The sequence below is a fragment of the Bos mutus genome, chromosome 14 (genome assembly GCF_027580195.1).
Source record: "Bos mutus isolate GX-2022 chromosome 14, NWIPB_WYAK_1.1, whole genome shotgun sequence".
Classification (NCBI taxonomy): domain Eukaryota; kingdom Metazoa; phylum Chordata; class Mammalia; order Artiodactyla; family Bovidae; genus Bos; species Bos mutus.
Window position 1 is genome coordinate 7,273,987 of NC_091630.1, and position 17,805 is coordinate 7,291,791.

Sequence of the window (17,805 nt, forward strand, 5' to 3'; positions counted from 1 at the left end):
CATAAGTGGTCTTGAAATGGTTAAATTGAGAAACTCCAGAAAGAAAGAAGGGGAAAACATCTGATTGTGAGACACAAAAATGTACCAAACGATGGTTTTCATATGGGGAAGAGTTCTGGTTGACAGACAACACCACCATTATTTTCTCCCAGTCCTAAAGCACTCTTATATAAACCCTTCCCACCACAATAAGCAACAAAGAGAAAAACTATTCTGATAGCTGACTTGCAACAAGCACTTTGCAGAGGTTATGAGTCTGTATTTCATTTGTAGCACAGAAAATAAAACAAAAGAATGATTATAAACATACAGGATATTTATGATTAAACTATATACATTGGCAAGGAAAACTAGAGAAACTAAAAATTCTAAGACCAGGAAAAGACTATTCAATTACATCTATTGTGGCCAAAAAAGGAACCAAAAAACGGATCAGTAAATGACAGAGAAACATAGTAATGAAAGGGTGAGCGCCCTCAAGTCAGGATGGAACAGAACAGATCGTTAGCCAGTCTGACTCCTAGACCTGGGTGATCAGGCCTTTCCCACAGGCCTCTGCTTGTGAGCTCTTCTGGCTGTATCCGTCTTCACAAGGTGTGGTGTCCACAGTAGATGTGGACATCTGCAGATAACACACACACACACTCTGGCATCTGAGGTTCTGGAATTCTCTGTACAAAAAACAAGCTGAACCTGTTTCCAGAGCCTGTGTGGGTCTGTCCTTTAGAGAGTAGACCATGCCATCAGGACTCAGGGAGTTACTTTCAGTTGCTGTGCTGGTGAAAGGAGTTTGAATATGTGGTTACTTGAGATTCAGGATCAAGCCAAGGATGGAAAGAGAAACAGGGCAGTCATGGGCTGGGCCTATATTCACATGTTGGTTCTACTCCATCTCAGTCAGGGGCTGAAGCCTGAGATTTCTAAATTAAAGCTCAATTTTCAAGTTGCTATGAAGGCCTATGTATCAAGGTAGAGGAGTAGAATGCATTTTATCTTGGCTTAGCTCATAAAAATTAATATGTAAATATTTATTATGTAGGCTTCCCAGGTGGCTCAGTGGTAAAGTATTTACCTGCAACACAACGGATTAGACCCTCTAGAAGATCCCCTAGAGAAGGAAATGGCAACCTACTCCAGTATTCTTGCCTGGGAAATCCCATGGCCAGAGGAGCCTGGTGGGCTACAGACTGTGGGGATGCAAAAGAGTCAGATGTGACATAGCGACTCAAAAATAACAATTTTTGGCCTAGGCCCCATAAAAGTTGGGGTTAGGGCATGACTAGCAAAATATGATTTTGTGCTTTATTAATTCACTATGTGAGAGTTGGACTATAAAGAAAGCTGAGCGCTGAAGAATTGATGCTTTTGAACTGTAGTGTTGGAGGAGACTCTTGAGAGTCCCTTGGACTTCAAGGAGATCCAACCAGTCCATCCTAAAGGAGATCAGTCCTGGGTGTTCATTGGAAAGACTGATGCTGAAGCTGAAACTCCCAACACTTTGGCCACCTGAGGTGAAGAGCTGACTCATTTGAAAACACCCTGATGCTGGGAAAGATTGAGGGCAGGAGGAGAAGGGGACGACAGAGGATGAGATGGTTGGATGGCATCATGGACTCAATGGACATGAGTTTGGGTAGACTCCGGGAGTTGGTGATGGACAGGGAGGCCTGGCCTGATGCAGTCCATCGGGTCACAAAGAGTCGGACATGACTGAGCGACTGAACTGAAACTGAAAATTCACTACAGAGAAGAGATACTTTACTTAATATAAAGACAAACTAAAAATCATATATAATCTGGTATATGTGTACATCTTTTTGTTTGGTTTTAAGTGTTTGATTTGTTTATCACTTCAGTAACTTTTTATTAACTTTACATGCTTTCTGGCAGAAAGGGCTTTGTTCAATCTCACCTAATCTTTTTTTCATTATAAAGTCCTTCACTTATTGTTCAATATGGATGCTAGAGCCAAAGAAATTCAAATGTCAAATGCCATCAAAATTCTGATGGTCAGGTTATACTAAACAGTGCCTGCATATAATGCAGAGATGAATAAGACCCAGTCCTGTGTAACCGTGTCCCACACGAGCCATGAGGAATTAATGTATATTTTTTTTTTTTTAATTTTATTTTTTTAATTTTATTTTATTTTTAAACTTTACAATATTGTATTGGTTTTGCCGAATATCAAAATGAATCCGCCACAGGTATACATGTGTTCCCCATCCTGAACCCTCCTCCCTCCTCCCTCCCCATACCATCCCTCTGGGTCATCCCAGTGCACCAGCCCCAAGCATCCAGTATCGAACCTGGACTGGCGACTCGTTTCATACGTGATAGTATACATGTTTCAATGCCATTCTCCCAAATCTTCCCACCCTCTCCCTCTCCCACAGAGTCCATAAGACTGTTCTATACATCAGTGTCTCTTTTGCTGTCTCGTATACAGGGTTATTGTTACCATCTTTCTAAATTCCATATATATGTGTTAGTATACTGTATTGGTGTTTTTCTTTCTGGCTTACTTCACTCTGTATAATAGGCTCCAGTTTCATCCACCTCATTAGAACTGATTCAAATTTATTCTTTTTAATGGCTGAGTAATACTCCATTGTGTATATGTACCACTGCTTTCTTATCCATTCATCTGCTGATGGACATCTAGGTTGCTTCCATGTCCTGGCTATTATAAACAGTGCTGCAATGAACATTGGGGTACACGTGTCCCTTTCCCTTCTGGTTTCCTCAGTGTGTATGCCCAGCAGTGGGATTGCTTGATCATAAGGCAGTTCTACTTCCAGTTTTTTAAGGAATCTCCACACTCTTCTCCATAGTGGCTGTACTAGTTTGCATTCCCACCAACAGTGTAAGAGGGTTCCCTTTTCTCCACACCCTCTCCAGCATTTATTGCTTGTGGACTTTTTGGATCACAGCCATTCTGACTGGTGTGAAATGGTACCTCATAGTGGTTTTGATTTGCATTTCTCTGATAATGAGTGATGTTGAGCATCTTTTCATGTGTTTGTTAGCCATCTGTATGTCTTCTTTGGAGAAATGTCTCTTTAGTTCTTTGGCCCATTTTTTGATTGGGTCATTTATTTTTCTGGAATTGAGCTGTAGGAGTTGCTTGTATATTTTTGAGATTAGTTGTTTGTCAGTTGCTTCATTTGCTATTATTTTCTCCCATTCTGAAGGCTGCCTTTTCACCTTGCTTATAGTTTCCTTTGTTGTGCAGAAGCTTTTAAGTTTAATTAGGTCCCATTTGTTTATTTTTGCTTTTATTTCCAATATTCTGGGAGGTGGGTCATAGAGGATCCTGCTGTGATGTATGTCGGAGAGTGTTTTGCCTATGTTCTCCTCTAGGAGTTTTATAGTTTCTGGTCTTACGTTGAGATCTTTAATCCATTTTGAGTTTATTTTTGTGTATGGTATTATAAAGTGTTCTAGTTTCATTCTTTTACAAGTGGTTGACCAGTTTTCCCAGCACCACTTGTTAAAGAGATTGTCTTTAATCCATTGTATATTCTTGCCTCCTTTGTCAAAGATAAAGTGTCCATATGTGCGTTTTGGAGCTGGAAGTGACTTTGAATAATCTAGTCCAATAATTTCATTTACAACTTAGAGAATTGAGACCTGGAAAGACATCATTTAACACCAACCGATAACCTCTCCTGCTACCAAAAGAAAAGCAATTTACCTAGCTTAAAAGACAGAAATCACTGACAGTCTTTAAAATGTGATTATTTAAAGTTTTTTGGCTCCATGAACGTGTCCCAGTTTTGAGGTTGGATGTATATTGATTTTCAAGGTTGCTATCAAAATGCAGATACCTCTAGGCAACATATAGGCTTATGCATTTTAAGCTAAGCTAGTTGATAGCCGAGATCTTTGAAACTGAACACAAATTAGAAGCCTATTTAGTTGGAAAGGTAGGAAGTAGGGCTGGTTAAGGAGGTGTGCTGACAAGTGAGCTGGAGGAGAGCCAAAAATGCTTTGCCTCCTACATGGTATTGCTTAAGGCCAGTCCCATACGTAGGGAAATACCTAGTAAAGAAAACGTGGCCCAGCTGTTGAAACTGCTTTGCGGCAAACAGGAAGTGACAAAAATAACTACCTTTTCAACACACGCGGAAGATTTAAATGGTGCACAATAAATTTTTGTCTGTCAATTAGATTGCAAACTAGAAAGTCATGGATAACAAGGATGCCTTCGCATGTCACTTCAGGGGACTGTTTAAAAATAGAACACTGTGGGAAAGTCGGAGAAGTATGATCAATACTGTGATTAATGGCGGTAATTTCACACAAACATCTGGGCAATTAAATATGCTCTTTAGAAGGTGTTCTGCCTCGTGACTAGTGCAGGAATGAATGAGTTTCAAATTGAACATCACTGTCAGTATATTGGATAATTCACAGCCAGAAAAGAATTCAAGTTAGAACATTTCCAGCTATCAAATATATAAAAAGTCTTTTATCTAGAAGCAAATATACTCTGGGTCACTTATTCAGTCTTTGTTCCTAAAATTAGTTATATAATGACAATTATGCACATACACACAATATTATATCCCCAAATTTAAGTTTGGAATTATGGGAAATGATAGAGCTGCATCGCACATGCTCAGTTGCTAAGTCATGTCTGACTCTTTGTGACCCGGTGGACTGTACCCCATCAGGCTGCTGTGTCCATGGGATTTCCCAGGCAAGAATACTGGAGTGAGTTGCCATCTTCTTCTCCAAGAACTCTATCACAAGACCCCTATTCCCAGGAAAGGAAAAATTTCTGTTGACTAAGCAAAGAATAGTCTCAGGAAAGAATTATCCAGAAATGGAAACTTGCTGTGCTTCCAAACCACAGTCAAACATTAAAAATATTTGCAGTGTTTGTAAAATTTAATTCAGCAAGTCTGAGGTGGAATTCAGGAATCTGTATGGCCATTTAACACCTTGAAAGTTCTTGATCATTAGCTATCTTTGAGAAACACTGCAGTATTGTATTAAAAGACCTGTGATATAAAATCAAAATCTAAAATATATGATCCAAGAGATGGAATTGTTTTACCCCGAAATAGCTCCAAAATGAACTGTTATATTCACACCTTATCCACATTATCATATAATTGGTCTTTTAAATGAAACCTTGTCATTGTAATAATCCTCTCATTTCAATCATCTTTAGAAACTGGGAATAGAAAAAGACTAGTAAAACACTGATTTCTATAGATTGAAAATAAAAGATTCAAGGACAAGACTGCTAGATTCTCAAAATTTAGTCAGTGATTCACTGGACTCCTATGCAATTCTAATCAGCACATCATATAAGCCCTCTTGGTAAAAATGATACCATTAATGAAAATGTTTTAGGAACTTTGCATCTATCTTAAATACTTGGATATCAGCTGACAATGTTACATCTCATATCTTTCAGGGAAAAAAATGTTCTTATATCTAACTGTCACGATATTTTATAGCCAGGAAATTCAAACCATAAGTAATGCCATCAGTTATATAGATCGTGATTTTAATTATAAGAAAACATTGCTGTGAAAAGAAACTACTCTGTTTCTAAAAACTGAGGCAAAAAAGAAAATCCACTGGCAAATTGATACTGTGAGTCCAGTCTTGTCCCTTCAACTCCTAGATCATCCAGTGAAGCTGTTACCCGCTGTCTCTGCATCAGTGGAGACACTTATCCTGGATATCTCTCCTCCCAGGCAAAGTGAAGGTCCATCACTTAAATAATCTCCTTTCCTGCTTTCCTTCAGAGCCACTCCTGAGTTGAACTACTGCACCATAACAGTCCTCTCTTCTGTTGGTGTCAGCATCTCAAATGACTGAGAAAACAGGCTGGAAATGTTTCCTTCTCAGGCTACTGCTTGTGGCTTGGAGAGTGGGTGACCCTGCAGCAAGTACAGGTAATGGAAATGGGCATTACTTTTCCATGCCACATGTGCCTTTGGGACCTGCTTGGACGTCATCCAGTATATACCACTAACTGGCACGCATAACTTTGATTCAGTTCATATAAAGTGCAAGAATCTTGTAGTTGCTGGTTCAGTATCCAACAAGGCAGAGTAGCAAGTCAAGGATTATTTTTCAAAGTGAGAATAGTTACTTGATATAAAGTGCATGATTCTCATTCCAGGGCTCTGAACATTTCTCCTATTATGGGTTGTTGCATGTTAAATATGCTAAAAGCACTTTGAGCATAAGTAAAAACACTGAGTAATGACAGAAACTCAGTCCTTTAAACTATGGACAAATGCATCTTTTTTTGAACCCCATTCAAGTCAAGTAGCCTTTATTATTGAGTAAATGAGTTGAAGAGCATATTCAAAATAATACATGTGACTCTTTCTTGATAGTAAAGCCTATAAGGTACAACAAATTATTAATACTTTTATTATTAATTATATTATTGATTTAGGAACTATTCCAGATTGCCCTAAATAATTAGGCACCTAGAAATTTCTTTTGATTGTTCAAATCTCCTTTTACACTCACTTTCCATATGTTGACATGCATGCATCTGCGTCTCTTAGCTCATTCTATCCAGATTTTATCAGCAAGCTGTCATCAGCGTAGATGGCAGACAAGAATTCTATGTAAGGGTAAGAATGATTTATTTCCTTTCACTCTAAATTATAACACAGATCTGACATAACATGGTGCAATATGGCAAAGGTATACTGCTGTCCTTGCCAATTGTGAAAACTGAATAAGATAGTCTATACTAATTGGAATACATTAAAAACAAAATCATTCATCAGATCAGTAGCTGCAAATCAAATGACAGAGACTGTACAATTTATTCCAGTAAGGAGATCACATCTGAAATACCCACGATAATTTAAACCACCATCTGATCATCACTATGATTATCCATCATTATGCTCAAACCCATTCATACTCTTAACTGGCTAAAATGGGGAGTTAAATGGTTATGGAGTAGCATTAACAACCACTGAATTTTTAAAATCTTTGGAGATGGCCCTATATTTTCTGTACATTATTCCAGGAACATAGTTTTACTTTTCATATGAAGAAGAGCCTTGACAGCATCCTTTGGGTCCTACGTATCACTATCACGCTTCACTTAGATGAATACTGAAGATAAAGACTTTCAGTTCAGTTCAGTCGCTCAGTCGTGTCCGACTCTTTGCGACCCCATGAATCGCAGCATGCCAGGCCTCCCTGTCCATCACCAACTCCCGGAGTTCACTGAGACTCACATCCATCTAGTCAGTGATGCCATCCAGCCATCTCATCCTCTGTCGTCCCCTTCTCCTCCCACCCCCAATGAACATACATGTAAAAACCCTCAAGAAAATGCTAGCAAATGAAGTCCAAAAACACCTGAAAGGGATCATGCTTGATGATCAAGTGAGATTTAACCTAGGGATATAAGGATTCTTGAATATTTGTAGATCAATCAATGTGTTAGGTTATATGAACACACTGAAGCATAAAAAACCATATAGACATCTCAATGGGTGCAGAAAAAGCTTTTGACAAAATTCACCACCCACTTATGATAAAACCTCTCCAGAAACTGGGAATAGAGGAAACCAACCTCAAGATAATATGGGCTATATATGGCAAACGCACAACAAACATCATTCTCAATGTTGAAAAAATGAAAGCACTTCCTCTAAGATCAGTAACAAGACAAGGAGTGCACTCTCATTCCTTTTATTCAATATAGTTTTGAAAGTCTTAGCCATGGTAATCAGAGAAGTAAAAGAAATAAAAGGAATGAATCCAAATTGGAAAAGAAGAAGTTAAACTGTCAATGTTTGCAGATGATATGATACTATACACAGAAACTCCTAAAGATGCTACCAGAAAACCACTGGAGCTCAGGAATGAACTTGGTAAATTTGCAGATTACAAAATTAATGCAAGAAATCTCTTATATTCCTACACTTAAAATGAAAATCAAAAACACAAGTTAAGGAAACAATCTCATTTACAATTGCATCAAAAGAATAACACACTTAGGAATAAACTTACCTAAGGAGGGAAAACCCTGTGTTCATAAAATACAAAGTTTCATTGAAAGAAATCAAGGATGACATAAACAGAGAGATACCACGTTCTTGGTTTGGAAGAATCGATATTGTGAAAATAGCTATATACCTAAAGCAATTTACAGATTCAGTGCAATCCCTATCAAATTAGCAATGGTATATTTCACAGAATTAGACCCCAAAAAGATCACATTTTTTAATGTAAATACAAAAGACCCAGAATAGCCAAAGCAATCTTAAGAAAAACGGAACTGAAGGAATCAGGCTCCCTGACTTTAGATGCTACTAAAAAGTTTCAGTCATCATAACATTATGGTACTGGCACAAAAATGGAAATACAGATCAATGGAGCAGGATACAAAATCTGAGATAAACTGTGGCACATATTGTCATCTAATCTATGACAAAGTTTGCAAGAGTATGCAATCAAGAAAAGACAGTCTCTTCTGTAAGTGGCACTTGGAAAAACTGGACAGTCACATGTGAAAGAATGAAATTAGAACACTCCCTAACACCATACACAAAAATAAACTCAAAATGGATTAAAGACCTAAATGTAAGGCTGGGTATTGTAAAACTCTTAGAGGAAAAAAATAGGTAGAACCCTCTTTGACATAAATCAGAGCAAGATCTTTTTTGATCCATCTTCTAGAGTAATACAAATAAAAACAAAAAAATGGAGAACCTTCAGGATGGTGGAGGAGTGAGATAAGATCACCTCCCTCCCCACAAATACGTCAGAAATTCATCTGCATGTGGAACAGCTCCTACGGAACACCTTCTGGACACTGGCAGAAGACCCCAGACTTCCAAAAGGCAAGTGAATCTCATCAGAATGACACAGGGCAAAAGATAAAGATACATAAAAAGACAAAGGATCTGGGGGCAGGGACCTGCACCCTGAGGAGGGAGTTGTGATGGAAGAAAAGCTTCTGCACACTTGCAAACCCCTTCATGGATGGGGACGGCAGGGAGCTTCGGAATTTCAGAGAACCTCAAAGAACAATAGAGGCTGGGAAGGCAAAACAGAGATAATTTACCACAGAGGTGGTTGCCTAGAGCAGTCCCAGCCAAAAAGTGGCGCATGCACCCACCTCAGCAAGTGAGGGCTTCATGTTGAGACTCAGGCTTCAGGAGACGGACTCGAGAGAGAACCAGGGTTGACAGCCATAGAGATTCTCTGGCGGGGCTGAGCGGGACATAGCTGAACGCTTCCAGGGAAAAGACTGGGCCTCCCAGAAAGGCGAGAGACTTTTGCTATGGGGTCACCCTAACTCCCCCTGCTCCGAGAACACAAGAACTGAATGTCGCAAATGTCGTCGATGGGACAAGCCACAGCTGCGAACTGCCCAACCCCAGAGGGAGACAGAGGCCAGTCCAAAGCTGCCGCCAGTGCCTGCAAGAGCCCCGTAGGTAGAGCTAGACGTGCTTCCAGTCTATGCTCCCAGAGCGGGAACATGAACTGACTGGCCACTGCCGAAGCCAGGGTGAGAGGCCTAGGTGGGGACGCCGCCGCGGGGGTTCCAACCCCAGGGGTGGCAGCTGCCACCCAGCCCCGAGCAGGCGCAGGTTTATGAGCCGCACCTTCCCGGGGGGTTGTGCAACTCGGCTTTGCTGAGGGACACAAGACCTGCGTCCAGTTCCTGGGACGGGCCCTACCGACCTCAGATGGTAGCAGCCTCTTGCAGGCCTCGGGCACAACGGGCACGCTCCAAAGACCCCAGTTATGGCTGCCTCACCCCTTTCTCTCCCCAGTCTGGATGGGCAAGGGAGCCCCAAGGAGCAACCACTTTTGCTCTCTTTGCTCTGGGTGGGTAACAGACCCCAGAGGGCAGCCTGTAAGTGGAGGCGGGCCCCAGACCAAGGCAGAGCACCATGAGCAAGGGAGAGGAAATTCACTTCGGTGGCCACGGGGGCATCATCATAAATCCCTGCCACTAGCCTGAGACTGAGGGCTTTGGGGCTTACTGTGGACTTTGGGAGCAAATACAAGCTGGAGTATGGCCAGATCTGAGCCTGAGCTGACCCCACAGAACCCGCACCAGGTCCAGGGACACTCTTAGAAACACTGTAGGACTTCCTGAGTAGGCAGATGGTCTGGTGCTCACTGTGTGGAGAGGGCAATGGAGGAATCAGGAGGACATTCTTCCTGCTACACACTCTCTCTCTCTCTCTCTCTCCCTATATATATATATAAATATATATATATATATATATATATATATTCTTTTTTTGCATTTTTCTTTATTATTCCTTTAAGTTTTATTTTTTAAACATTTTATTTTTTTTTAATTATTTTTTCCTATTTTTATAGTACTCTTTAGTTACATTGCATTTTTATCCATGTTTTTGATTTTTTCTTTTTGCTAGTCTAGTTTTTAGTATTCATTTTCATTTACAGGTGGGTTTATTGGCTTGATTGCTCTTTTCTTTTTTTTTTATTCCTTCTTTTATTCTTTTCTTCATTTTTTTTGTCTCTTCTCTTTGTAAGTGTGTGAGTTTCTTTGAATGTTCTTGGCTATTGAGCGTTGCTTTCATCATTAGTCTTGGGCTTTTGTCTCCTGTGCTGTATGGCCTGAGAAGTCTTGGTGGGAGACCTGAGTCCAGGACTTTGGGCCAGCAGAGAACTCCCGACCCCATGGAACATTAATCAGCTAGATGTCTCCCAAAGGTCTCCATCTCACAACTAACACCAGGTCCCACCTAAAGGCCAACAAGCTCCAATGCCGGACACCTCACACCAAGCCTTCAGCAAAACAGAAACACAACCCTACCCATTAGCAGACAGGATGCCCCAAGTCATAACAAGCCCATAGATACCACAAAACATAGTACTAGACATGGCACTGCCCGCCAGAAACAAGATCTACTACACCCACCAGAACACAGGCACAAGTTCCCCAACTAGGAAATCTTCAAAAGGCATTAGTCCAATCCCACCCACTGGGGGGCAGATTCCACAAATAAGAAGAGCTACCGTCTTCTAGCCTGCAGAAAGGAAACCCTAAACAGCAAATTAAATAAGATGAAAAGACAGAGAAATATGCAGCAGATGAAGGGACATGGTAAAAATTCACAAGGCCAAACAAATGAAGAGGAAATAGGTTATTTACCTGAAAAAGAATTCAGAGCAATGATAGTAAAGATGATCTAAAATCTTGGAAATAAAGTGGAGGCACAGTTAAATAGAAGGGAGGCATAGATCAAGAAGGTACAAGAAATGTTTAACAAGGACCTAGAAGAAATAGAGACTAGACAATCAGCAATGAACAACACAACAATCGAGATTAAAAATACACTGGAGGGAACCAATAGCAGAATAACTGAGGCCGAATGGATAAGTAAGCTGGAAGATAGAGTGATAGAAATAACTTAGGCAGAGCAGAACAAAGACAATGAGTGAAGAGCAATGAGACAGTCTCAGAGACCTCTGGGACAACATTAAAGCAGAGTAATATTTGATTTATAGGGGTCCCAGAAGAAGAAGGGCTTCCCTGGTGGCTCAGAGGTTAAAGCGTCTGCCTGCAATGCAGGAGACCTGGGTTCAATCCCTGGGTCAGGAAGATCCCCTGGAGAAGGAAATGGCAACCCACTCCAGCATTCTTGCCTGGAGAATCCCATGGATGGAGGAGCCTGGTGGGCTACAGTCTACGGGGTTGCAAAGAGTCAGACACAACTAAGCGACTTCACTTTCACTTTCTTCAGAAGAATAAGAAATAAAGAAAGGGTATGAGAAAATATTTGAGGAGATTATAGGCAAAAAATTCCCTAACATGGGAAAGGAAATAGCCATCCAAGTCCAGGAAGCCCAGAGTCCCATTCAGTATAGGATAAACCCAAGGAGAGATATGCCCAGACACATGTTAGCCAAACTAATGAAAACTAAACACAAGGTAAAAACGTTAAAACAGCAAGAGAAAAGCAACAAATAACAATAAGGGGATCTCAAAAGGCTAAAAGCTGATTTTTCAACAGAAACTCTGCAGGCCAAAAGCAAGTGGCAGGATATATTAACACTTAAAGTGATGAAAGGAAAAAAAATCTACAACCAAGATTACTCTATCCAGCAAAGATCTCATTCAGATTTAAAGGAGAAATCAAAAGCTTTACAGATAAGCAAAAGTTAAGAGAATTCAGCACCACCAAAGCAGCTTTACAACAAATGCTGAAGGAATTTCTCTAGATAGAAAACATAAGAGAAAGAAAGGCCTACAAAAACAAACCCAAAACAGTAAAGTAAATGGCAATAGGGTCATGCTGCTGCTGCTAAGTCGCTTCAGTCATGTCTGACTCTGTGTGACCCCATAGACGGCAGCCCACCAGGCTCTGCCATCCCTGGGATTCTCCAGGCAATAACACTGGAGTGGGTTGCCATTTCCTTCTCCAATGCATGAAAGTGAAAGTGAAGTCGCTCAGTCACTTCCGACTCTTCACGACCCCATGGACTGCAACCTACCAGGCTCCTCTGTCCATGGGATTTTCCAGGCAAGAGTACTAGAGTCATAGATATCAATAATTATATTAAATGTAAATGGATTAAATGCTCCAACCTAAAGACACAGATTAGCTGAATGTTTACCAAAACAAGACCCCTATATATGCTGTCTACAAGAGACACAATTCAGACCTAGGGACACAAACAGACCAAAAGTAATGGACTGGAAAAAGATATTCCATGCAAATAGAAATTAAAAAAAAAAGTGGGAGTAACAATACTCATATCAAATAAAATAGACTGTAAAATAAAGATCGTTGCAAGAGACAAGGAAGGGCATAATGATCAAAGGATCAATACAAGAAGATATAACAATTATAAATATATATGAACCCAGCATAGGAGCACCTCAATACATAGGGCAAATGCTAATAACTATTAAAGAGGAAATTTACAAGAACACAATAAGAGTGCAGTACTTTAATACCCCACTCACACCAATGGACAAACCATACGGACAGAAAAGTACATAAACATATATTCACAGTTTTTTACATTATTTGCTGTATATGCATATACCAAATGTATCCACTTGCTAGAGCCATCCATTCTCTTTCAGTTTGGATCTGCTCCTCTCTAGACCTGTTTATCGTAGGATTCAGGATATAGAACACTGGCAATCCTCTACTCAGAGACCATTTTTATCCCCCCCACAGAATTAAACCTTGAGTTTGGGGCTGGAGAGAGAAAGCAGGAGGCCTGCCCAGGATTTAGAGCATTTAACTGTTTCTTATGAATGATTTTCAATCCTTCTTAATTTAGTCAATCCCATTCACCCTATTTCCAGGTGCTTGTTGCTTTCACTCCCTTAGATTTCACCATCCTAGTGATACATTGGAAAAGGCAATGGCACCCCACTCCAGTACTCTTGCCTGGAAAATCCCATGGATGGAGGAGCCTGGTAGGCTGCAGTCCATGGGGTCGCTAAGAGTCGGACACGACTGAGCAACTTCACTTTCACTTTTCACTTTCATGCATTGGAGAAGGAAATGGCAACCCACTCCAGTGTTCTTGCCTGGAGGATCCCAGGGATGGGGGAGCCTGGTGGGTTGCCGTCTACGGGGTTGCACAGAGTCGGACACGACTGACGTGAGTTAGCAGCAGCAGCAGCAGTGATACATTGGGCTGGTTCTCTGTTCCTGACAGTTTATAATTTGATTTCCTTGGGTCTGTCAGGTAAGTTACCAGATAACCACCTGCTTCCAGGTTCCCAAATATTGCTATTGTTTTCTCTCTTATCCTCCCTTTTCCTAAGTCTTAGAAAAGAATAATTATTTTCTACAGTTTTAGTAGGGCTTTGGAGGGAGTGCAATTATGTGCCATTATTTGACCTGAAAGTGCCAATAGCTTTCAGACACACATCACAAGCCAGGTAAAACCTTTAGAATTCTAAAGTGGAAGTTAGATAGACATGAAGGTCCACTGACATTGTTCTAAGCAAAAAAATAATTAAAAAAAAAAACAAACCTGTGTCTTGAGCAATTCATCTGTGTCTCTTCCATCCTTGACTGGGCTCACTCCCTTTTGAATCTGTCACCAGTCTCTTGGTTACCTCTCAGATCTATCATTATGTTGACATCCTGTCCTAGTGACCCAATACTAGACTCCAATACTAGCAGCTATTTGGATTGCACTTCCCTCTGAATAGGCAAAATGACTGTAGTTTGAAAATTATATCATGATTTCTCATTTGTAAGATGATCTTCCCTACCAACTCAAGGTAAAAAAGCAAATATTTCTTTAGTGCCTGTGCACACATTTGAGAAAGTATATATTTTGAATATTTTAAAATCAGATAACTGCTATATGCTGCTAGTGACTCCAAAACACAGGTCTTCCCACTTCACTCAGCTACTGTCACTAAAGGATTCTCTGGTCCAAGAGTGATTCTCAGAAGTAAAAGATGAATATCTTTTAAAAAATTATCCTACCCTTGAGGTTTTCTTTATTATTTTGATGAGAAACATTTAAAGAGCTTTGAGGGCTTCCCTGGTGGCTCAGTGATAAAAGGATCGGTCTGTCAATACAGAGGACATGGGTTCCATCCCTGATCCTGGAAGAACCCACATGCTGAGGCAGCTAAGCCATGCGCCACCGCTGAGCCTGTTCTCAAGGGCATGGGAGCCACAACTACAGAGCCCGTTGCCGCAACTGCTACAGCCTGTGCGTCTAGAGCCGGCGCCCCACAACAAGAGCCGACACAATGAGAAGCCCGCACACGGCGACAGAGCAGCCTCCACTCCCTGCGACTAGAAAAGCCTGAGCAGCGATGAAGACCCGCCGCAGTCAAGAATAAACAAATACGATTATAAAAAGAAATAATAATAGCGAGCTTTGAAAAAAGAAAGATTTGGAACAAATCAAGGTCAACCGCTTAAAATACTGTATTTTGTAAGCAAATGCTTTTACTCAATGTTTTTCTTCCTAAGACTCTTAGAAAGCCGGTTCGCAGAATGCGTAATGATAATACTGTAGAAATAGGACTCAGAGACTTGGCAAATATCTCATGGGGGCACATGAAGAAAGGAAGTAGAAGGCCAAAAATGCGTGGTGTTTTCTTGGATAGATAATCAAAAAAGATTTCATGCTGTTATAATTCAAGGTGAAGTATGTTTACTTTGATGGGAGACAAAGGATGGTGAGGGGTTTTATATTCAGTGGTTTGCATCTGAGAAACTAAAGAAAAATCCAGGTTAATTTGTCCAGCAAGTGGGTGGAAATGGTGAATCTGTGTTTCATGAGATAGCCCATCCACAAAGCTGAAGCCATGCTTGTGAATAAGGGTCCATGAGACAGTGTAGAAGAAAAGAGGTTAAGAACATATAGGGACTGAATCCAGCGTTCCTTTCTCAGTCCTCTTTTTTTTTCTCTCTTCTGGACCCATCAGCAACTATTAGCATAATTACTTCAATTTAGGGGCTTTGTTTTTATTCTTTAATAGCATTATTTTCCTTGAGATAAAATGTACATAGAGTAAAATGCATACTTTTTATGTGTGCAGATCAATAATTTTTCCATATGTCTATACCCTTCTAGTCATCACCCACATTATGAATGAGAATCTTTCTAACAGGACAGAAAGGTGTCCAGAGTGGGATCTTATTCCTCCCAGACCAGTTCTGTTTGCAAGAAATAGCAGCTCCATTCTTCCTGGCTCTTTCTCTCTCTCTCTCTCAGTTCTCAGCTTTTCCACCAGCCTGCTGGCTGCACCTGCAGAGTCCATCCATAAGGCATCCACTTTTGCCACCATGCTGGCTCCCAACCTGGCCCACGTTACCATCTTCTTTGCCTACCGTTGACTTCAGCGGCTCCCTTCCTAATCAGTCTCCCTGCTTCCCGGCTCCCCTTGCTGCATTACACTCCTTTGCTTACAACCCTCCCCTGCCTTCCCATCCCATCGTAAACCATTCCTTTCAGGGCTTGTAAGGCTGCACAAGGCACAGTCCGACTTCTGCCTCCATGAGCACGGCGCCACGGTCCCCTTGCTCTCCTCACTGTCTCCACGAAGGCCTCCTTTCCGTGCTTTGCAACATATTGAGGGCCTTGGCGCTGGCTCTTCCTTCAGATATGCGCCTGGATCACTCCCTCAATTTTTTCTTTCCTCCACTCAGATGGCACATGATTACTGTTCCAAATTTCCCCCCCCATCCCTTTATTTCCTTCATCAAACCTGTAATGACATACTATTTGTTTCTAACTGTCTTAAATGTCTAACTGTCTAATGTCTTAAATGACTCTTTAGTTACTGATTCACCCTGAAACCTACAATGCCTGAGATGTAGTTGGATCTCAATATTGTTGAATCAGCAAATAAGTGGATGGCGGATGCATATATAGATAAATGAAGAATATTTCTAGCTTTCTGCCCACTTTATGGTGACTGTGTCAGTTCCATTAGGTGTTACATTGCACACAAAAAAGAGCATATGGGGACATATGTAAACTCATAAGAACTAGTTGAAAAAGCTATACATGGGGAGGGAAAAAAAATCTCTCTAAGCCAATGTCCAGAAGCCAACAATTTATAGAGGGCTGGCCATGAACTTGGTACTGTATCAGACTCTGGGCAATGAAAAATGTCCAGCCCTCAAGGAGATTTCCAGAAAAAGTATGAATAACGTACTTTTGCTCGGAGTAATTATCAGTATTAAGTACTGCTAAGAAGCCAAGCAAGAGAAAAGTAGAAAGAGTAGATAGACTCGGAGAAGGTAATGGCACCCCACTCCAGTACTCTTGCCTGGAAAATCCCATGGGTGGAGGAGCCTGGTAGGCTGCAGTCCATGGGGTCGCTAAGAGTTGGACACAACTGAGCGACTTCCCTTTCACTTTTCACTTTCAAGCATTGAAGAAGGAAATGGCAACCTACTCCAGAGTTCTTGCCTGGAGAATCCCAGGGATGGGGGAGCCTGGTGGGCTGCCGTCTATGAGGTCACACAGAGTCAGACACGACTGAAGCGACTTAGCAGCAAGTAATAAATACATGATTTAAATGGAAGTAATTTTACATAGAGTGGTGAGAAGTGCAAATTATAAGAAGTAAAAACACATTAGGAAGATGTGAAGGAGTGACAGAAATTGTCCTTTCAAGGAATAGAGAAATTAAGGGACAGAGAGTGAGGAAGTAGAAGGTGTGGGGAGGAGAAGAGGAAATGGGGGCGGAGGAGGGGGAACGGGGAGCTGGTGCTGAGTCCAGGAGATAACTGAATTGAAGATGGTGCATCAGACTGGGTTGAAGCTATGCCCATTTGATGCTTTTTATAAAAAATATAAAATATGCAAACATCACTCACTGCAATATATTTACATTTCTATAGTGTGCTAGGTGGGTTAGGGTTCTCAAACCCTTATTTTGATTTTGATTTTTCTCCAAAATATAGTATTCTAATCTGGTCTTTGATTGTAAGATAAGTGATATCATGAAGTGCTTTAATATTATATAAATTAATGATTCAGATATTTTAACAAATCTACTAGGTAAGATTTGTAACTTTTTCTCTCTCTTTGATAGTAACAGCAAGGGAGATTCATTCTTGTATTTACCTTGATATTTATGGTTATATATCCTTAATGGCCTTGTAAAAATAAAGGTAATCTTTTATTTGAAAGCCTTCTACAAATAAAAATAAACTATATTGTTGGCTGACTAAATCTTGTAGGTTTTTATATGCTGACATGTTCCAAAAGCACAACAACCCTTATTTGCAAGTATTTCTTTAAACTCTTTGAGAAAGATCTCCAAAATTCCAGAGATTCATCCTAGATGAAGATTTCAAAGAC